The following is a 6,375-nucleotide window of genomic DNA, read 5'->3' as shown; positions in this document are numbered from 1 at the left end:
GCCACCTTAGGTGTACGTGGCTGGCGCCTTAGCCGGTTGAGCTACAGGTGCTGAGCTGTGTTTTGTTTTTTTTTTAATACAGAAACAAAACTGGCAAAAATTGAACTAAGATTTACTTATTTCCCATATCTGGAATATAGTATGCAGCTATAGATGAACAAGCAGTTTTTAAAAGCTGCTGTGATACAAGCCAGCTGGTAAAAATAAAAGCTGCACCATTATATTGAATTACAGGTTTTTGAAAAATCCAACTAGTTTTCACCCAGGGCAGAAGTTACCTAATTGGTATAAAATCTAATAAATTCCAAGAAAGTTTACCTTTGCATTAGGTCCTGAGTTACATTCTTTATGTGTTATATGATTGCTATGTATGAATTCACAGCTGTTTGTAACATTGTTTATTTGGAAGTTTAAAATGTAAAAATACCAGTGCCCTGCCATTTTAAGGGTTACATTGTAGAGCTGAACTTTGAGTTACTATGCAAGGTGTTTTGTTTTTGTTTCATGCTGTCATTTATAATATGTTTTGTGAGAATCCTTGGGATTAAAGTTTTGGTTATAATTATTTTTAAAAAAACCAGTCTCATACAATCTGGAGAACTGCATTCCAACAAGAAACACAAGCAGGTGTACATTTCCCAAGTCCGGAATGAGTTTGGGGGATGGGGGAACTGAGAGTCAGTATGTCTGGTGTGAGTGAGGTATGTGGGTGGTGAAAGATCACATAGGAGACCTAAGCAGAGACCAGATTGTCTGAGGCCTTATAAGCCAGGGGAAGAAATTTGGATTTAATTCTACATGTAGTGGCAAACCATTCTACTGGTAATCAGGGGAGTGACATGATTTGATTTTTGGTTTAGAAAGATCTGATTTGGAGACAACAGGCCAAGAGTGGATTGGCTAGGTGACTATAACAGTATTCTAGATGAGAGATTCAGGCACTGGGATGATAATAGCAAATACTACCACACCTAAAATTTTAAAACCTTAGAATTAAGAAAATATAGCTGTTTTAGGTTTTGTAAAAACCTTGGGGAAACTCTGTCTGGTTAACGGCTAATGCCTAACAGACAAGTTTTTGGACACCTTCAGGTTGACTACTGAATGAGTAATTATGTGTTTCTCAACCACCATCAATCCCAATTTTTACTGAGAAAAATCATGCTATCAGTGAATCCATTATAAAAATATTGGTTGTTTAAAGGAATAAGGAATGACTAGGGAAGGGGGGAAGGAGAGCCAATCCTGTTGCTTAAAATATTAGAATTAAAAAGAGCGTTCCCATGTGCAAGAAATATGTTTTCTTTATAAACAATGTAAAGACATAAAAGGCATTGTGTTAGCAAAAATGTGTAAAAACAATAGTTGCTAATTTCACACCCCATGGGACGAGGGAGTATAAATGTGCTTCAGCTTTAGATAACAGAGTTGTCTCCACTGGCCAAGCAAGTTCACAGAGCTTTCCCTCAGTCTTACTGCCACCAGAGGGTTGGCAGGCCAGCCGCCAGTAGAGGTGTTAGCAAAACCTACCGATTTCAGGCTTAATCTTTTCACCTACCTTTTCTTTTTCGGTAATGTGTTCATTATTTGCTGAGCATTACTCTGTTCTTTGTCTGCAAATTTTTTGTTTCTAATGCAGCTTGCTTTGTATGGGTGAGATATGGAATGGCACCAAAATCCGGCACCCTGGAAAGCCAGGGATTTCCACCCTGTGACAAAAGAATGCCGTCTTGACTTCAGAGATTGCCTAATCCCAGCTGTTCTGATAATGTAATTAAGGCTGCCTAATGTCTTTAATTTTGCAACCAGTTTGTGTGAAAAGGAGAATTTGGCATTCTGAAAGCTTAAACACTAAATAACAATCTCAAGACTCCTAATTAGAATTCTCTGACATTAAGCTAATTGGTGAAACTGTATTTCAGCAGCTTAACTACTTTATTAATTTTTTTAGCATTTTCATTGAAAATCAGTTGATGAGCTGTCAGCATTTTTTCCTTATATATGATCTTCTCTTTAGTGTGCCTATCTTAAGCAGGCTGAAAGGCCTCATGCTACCAGTGAAAGGTGTTGAATATTATCACCAGCATTCCGTCCCTTTTAGTCATTTTACTCTTGACCTAAATAATGTGGTTTATATGTGGCTTGTCCTTGTAGCTTCTCACTGCTCTGTGAACTGGACATTAGAGAAATTTATTTATGAGGTAGTGCTTCTGTTGACTGTGCTCTTAGTTTTTGCCTGTTTAGTACCAAGGACATTTTCTTGTGTTTCACTCAGGGGCTATGTTAAATTCTACTGGGATTCAAAAAAACTTTTTGATAATTTGAGACAAAAGTGTCTAAGTGTAAAGGACTAATTAAAATAGAGCTGAGCTTTTGTGGTTTAGGTTAAGGGCATTTGATTCTGTTCAGGATGCTTATTCAAATTCCTTTTGCCAATTCCACAGGAAGTTGCTGAAATGGGTTTCTTCATCCCCTCTCACCCTCTGCACCTGCTTCCATTCCCCTGTTCTTTCTTTCCATGAGTGAAACTGCTGGGTTTGACTTTAAGAAAGGATTAAGTTCTCAGAGGAGGAAGTCTTCTTTTTAGAACACTTCTGACATGGTAAATTCAGGATCCAGGCTTTCTTGTCTACAAAGTTGATTTTAGTAGAAAAGTGGAAGGACATGTTTTAACTTAAGGAAGAAAAGCATGAAATTATATTCTACTCAGGAAATTTTTTCTTCCATACTAGCTGGAGGAAAAGACCCATCTGATTTAAATATCTTCTTCCTTATGAGTCAAAAAACTACCTGTCAGTTACAAACGTTCTAGAATATAGTCAGTATGGAATTTGGAAAATCTTTAATGTAAACATTTTTTCATTGAATCTCAGTCTTCATTAAGGGAATAATTAGTATAAATATAATGCCTCTCTTCATATTATTTTAATGTGATGTTTGTTAACTTAAATCACAAATATATTGTGCTTTTTTCCCTCCCTCTTTAGAGGAAAAGGAGAAAAAATCTAAATGCGATTAATTTTATAGGGGAATTTAGTATTTGTAGTATCCATTATATTTTATTATTGAAGAAGTCTGCCTGCTCTCTATTTGTGTTAAGCCACCTATTTATTAGGTGCATATTAATAATTTTGCCTTTTTGTGAACTTGACATAACTGGTATTCTGGTTACCTGTTGCTATGTTACATTCTATCCAAAAAACAGTGATTTAAAATAATCACCATTTTATCATATACACCTCATAGTTATCTGTTCAGGAATTCTGGCAGAACTGGCTGTTTGATTTTTCTGTTTTATGTGGTATTGATGAAGGTCAGTTGGTAGAGTTCTTCTAGAGCAGTGGTTCTCAACCTTCCTAATGCTGCGGCCCTTCATATAGTTCCTGTGTGTCGCGACCCACAGGTTGAGAACTGCTGTAGAGGATGGTAGGGAGGGCTGGAAGGTTGGGCTGAACTAGGACCTGACCTTTCCGGTGTTGTCACCTCAGGGTCACCCAGGACTCCAAGAATGTTTCCTGTGATTAAGACAAAATGCATGACCTTACAAACCTAGACTTTTGAAAGTCACAGTGTCACTTAAATTTATTCTATTGATCTAAAGAGTAAAAACTCACGCCAAGATGTAGGACTGTGAAGAAGCATGGTCACATCTCCCAAAGTATAGGTCAAGGGTCAGTCAGACATGTGGGCAAAGTTTATACTATATATAATTTGGGATTCTCTCCTTTCTGGAATTCCCCCTCACTTTCTAGCTACTCAGATTCTGTAGTTCAGAACTTTTTCCTCTGGTTTTTAAATCAGCAAGAATGCAGGTTTCTCTCTTTGAGTTTTAGTTTTCAGATGTGTTTTGGCCCCATTTTAACTAAGGTGACCTACTCTTACGTGAAAATCCTTAAAAATGAGATGTTCATCCAATATGGTTCACTCTCTAATTTCTGCTTGCTGTAGTACACTCTCTACTACCTTCAAATAGTTTTAAAGTGTTTTGTCCTGAGTTTATAATTATTATGTGCATGTAAGTCCATCTAATAAGGGCTATTCTGCCAATTGAGTCTGTTTTCATGACTTCCTATTCCATCCCATTAATTTGGCTTCTAAGGTCATACTGTTTTATATATATCACATGATTTAATAGTATTTAATTTTTGTTAGGTAATTTTTAACATAAAAATAATAAATTTGTTGCATGTATATCATGAAAGGTACAAATAATAATTATTGTCAATAATAATTAACAATAATTAATTGTTGCATGTATATTATAAAAGGTACAAGTAATTGATTATAATATGGCTTTTGTTTACTTTTGTGCATTGTAAGAATAGATTCATACCATATAATTTTCCTGCAATATTTTTTTTCTCAACATTAAGCTTCATCTATATTGTTGCATGTCAGCGTAGTTCATTTTCATTCTGTATTTCATTGAGTGAAAATATGACATATTTATCTAGATACTACTGATACGGGACTTTGTATGGTTTCCATCCTGTGCAAAACCTAATATTCATGTCTCCTGGTTACATTATGCAAGAGTTTCTACGAGGAGGATTGCCTCGTTGTGGAATCACCTGGAGAATGTCAAACTGTTTCCCAAGTATTTGTACATGGCATTGTATATGAGTTCCTGATAATGTCCATCCTGTGACTTAGTGTCAAACTTTTAAATTTTTGACACTCTACTGGGTTAGAAGTGCCACTTCTTTGTGGTCTTAATTTGCATTCCTAATGAGATTGAGCCCTTTTTCATGTGTGTACTGACCATTTCTGTTTTCTTTTCTTTGAGATGCCTTTTGAATTGTTTGCATTCTCCTCATTGATTTCAAGGAAAGGTTTTATATATTTTACATCCTAATTTCTTGTTGCGGATATCTTCTCCCAGTCTAAATATTTTTTTATTTGCTTACTTTATGGTATCTTTAATGTCTACTAGTCTATACTTTTAATTGTTGTCAATTTTGTCAGCCTTTCTTTTTCATGAAGTTAGTGCTATTTATTTTTTCCCTCTCTCATTTTTCACGAATATACTGTTTATATTTTAAACTTCTGCCTTTTGTATTTATTCTTTAGTTCCTCTGGAATTGAGCAAGGAATCCAATTTTATTTGTTTTCTAAATGGATAACCAGTTGTTCTAGTATAATCTTTCATTTCCTCACTAATCCAAAATGCATCTCTATCATATAACAAGTTCTACTATATGTCTGGGTCTGTTTCTGGACTTTCTATCTGTTGGGTAGTTGTACATTCATTAGTACCTTCTAATGTTGTAGTAATAGTAGTATGTAATGTATGCAGTCTTCTTATCCATGAATATTTTCTTCTTTTCATTTACTTAGGTTTTGTTTGGTGTCTTTTTTTTCTTTCTTGGATGTCTTTCAATAAAGATTTGTAATTTTATCCATGAAGGTCTTACACCTCTTTTGTTAGACTTATTTTTAAGTACTTTGAGGGATATGGGGTATATTTTTTAAATAAAAATACTAATAAATTTTAAATACACAGTAGAATAGTAAAAATTAGTTCCCATATATCCATCACAAAACTTTGTTTGTTGGTTTGTTTGTTTTTTAGAGACAGGGTGTTCTCTCTGTTGTCCAGGCTGGAATGTAAAGAGTTAGGACTACAGGTGCACACCACCGTACCTGGCTAAGTTTTAAAAAATTTCCTCCGTGGGGAAAATGTGTATATATATGTGTATGTGTGTGTGTGTGTGTATATATACACATAATATACATGTATTCCTTTCTGCCCTGAATTTCTTGTAAACCAGGAGTTAAATCTAGAGGTCAGATGCTATTTAAATTTGTTTTTTGAACTAGAAAACTTCAAAGGTGTTAGTGATGTATCCTATGAAGAGGTATATGTCTGGTTATGTCTACTGTTTGTGCCATTAGAATTTATCATTGGGTTTAGGTGTTTGATGCCTTGATTCCATTATAAAGTTCCCCATTAGCTTTAGCTTTTCTCTTTAGCATCTGATGATGATCATTTGCTTTATTCATTTTTTCTTTTTTTGTTTTTTGAGACAGTTTTACTTGTTGCCCTTGGTAGAGTACCATGGCATTACAGCTCATAACAACCTCAAACTCTTGGGCTCAAGCAATTCTTTTACCTCAGCCTCCCAAGTAGCTGGGACTTACCCGGCTATTTTTAGAGACAGGGTCTCGCCCTTGCTCAGGCTGGTCTTCAGTCTGTGAGCTTAGACAGTCCACCCGCCTTGGCCTCCCAGAGTGCTAGGATTATAGGTGTGAGCCACTGCACCCAGCCCTTTTAATTCATTTTTTCACTATAGCATGCACTATAGCATGACATTTTTATTTTAATGTGTTTATTAGCTAGGATTTTCTTTATAAAGAATACTTTTTATCATTATC

The 6,375-nt window shown here is 35.3% G+C and overlaps 1 protein-coding gene across 4 annotated transcripts in view; it reads left to right on the top strand.

Annotated features, from left to right (window-relative positions):
• POLR3B (RNA polymerase III subunit B) overlaps window positions 1-6,375 on the top strand; it is a 134,827-nt gene that overhangs the window by 47,564 nt on the left and 80,888 nt on the right. The gene's annotated exons all lie outside the window — the stretch shown is intronic.

The sequence above is a fragment of the Otolemur garnettii genome, unplaced genomic scaffold (genome assembly GCF_000181295.1).
Source record: "Otolemur garnettii isolate 467f Iridium unplaced genomic scaffold, OtoGar3 scaffold00007, whole genome shotgun sequence".
NCBI classification, from domain to species: Eukaryota; Metazoa; Chordata; class Mammalia; order Primates; family Galagidae; genus Otolemur; species Otolemur garnettii.
Note: the sequence above shows the minus strand (reverse complement) of the source record. Positions and strands in the feature narration are given on the sequence as shown.